The sequence below is a fragment of the Oratosquilla oratoria genome, chromosome 16 (genome assembly GCF_046742065.1).
Source record: "Oratosquilla oratoria isolate Oo_2021 chromosome 16, ASM4674206v1, whole genome shotgun sequence".
Taxonomy (NCBI): Eukaryota; Metazoa; Arthropoda; class Malacostraca; order Stomatopoda; family Squillidae; genus Oratosquilla; species Oratosquilla oratoria.
In genome coordinates, this window is record NC_134792.1 from 43,226,415 (window position 1) to 43,227,906 (window position 1,492).

Below are 1,492 nucleotides of genomic sequence, written 5' to 3' on the forward strand. Positions count from 1 at the left end.
CTCTTGGGAAAGTCTAACTCCGCTGTATGGAAACAGTTGCTCTTGTCAGCACTGTCACACACACACCTCTGAACATTTATCCCGATTCGTAAAGGAAGGATGTTACAAAATAATAAACTACTTATGTAAGAATACTTTACTGAAGGAAATACAACCAGTTGATACATAAAGGCGCATACTGTCGCCACAAAGCTCAGCAGCCCAGCCCCTCTGACAAGACCTCAAGCCCTTGTGACCCACCTAAGCACAACCACGTTCTCGGTTGCATCCATGACTGAAATGCAAGATCGATTGCTTCTACACCGGGAGGAGAATATTTTAAGATTGATGGGAGAATCGGAATCTAAAGCACAGTACCTACAGCTTCGAGGACAAATCCACGAGTTCGGGACTACAAACAACAGTAGGAGAGGTGGGCAGCAGACAATTAGGTGTGGCAGATGAAGGATTTAGTGGTAGTAACCACAGAGGTAGTTATTATAGTCATAGGCAATTGGTCAATAGATAGCCATAGAAGGAAATATACAATTCAGTTTCTAGAAACATGTTCAAGATGGTAGAAAAAGGAAAAAGTCAACATGAGAAAGGAAACTCCACTGTTCTACATACGACAAATACCAGGACACTTTCTCAACTGTTGATAAAATAGAATGACCCTTCCATAAAAACAGAGATGCTCAATAAAGTTGACTGAAAGTGAGAGCCACAGCCTGAATAATGTGTTCATTGTTGGCCCCTGGAAAGCTGAAAACTGGAGATGAGCATCACTCTAGCCAAATCCACTGCGCAGGCTGCATTGCACTACACTGAGATATTTGCTGGTGTGGCTCCCTGACTAGCAAGCAAATTAGCAAACAAGCGAGCAAGGCTGCCAATCTACATTAGGTCGCACCACCATCATCATCAAGATGGTTGTCGGCCTACAATGCTAGGGTGCAGCAAGGACTGAGTCACCCTCATCAAAACCTAATTTGATTTTCCACAGTCACATGTGTAATTGGATCGGACTTGAAGTGGTCAGAATATCAACTCTATGATACAAAAGGGATTTTCATACAAACTGATACTAAGAATACCTTTTCAATCGATATGCAATATTAAATATTTTCAGCTTAATCTAGATACACAGAATATATATATATATATATATATATATATATATATATATATATATATATATATATACTGCATATATATATATATATATATATATATATATACTGTATATATATATAGATATATATATATATATATATACTTTATATATATACTGTATATATATATATATATATATACATATATACGTACATATATATACATATATATACATATACATATATACATATATATATATATGTATATATATATATATATATATACATATATATATACATATGTATATATAATATAATATATATATATATACTGTATATACATATGTATATACATACTGTATATACATATGTATATGTACATTACATATATATATATA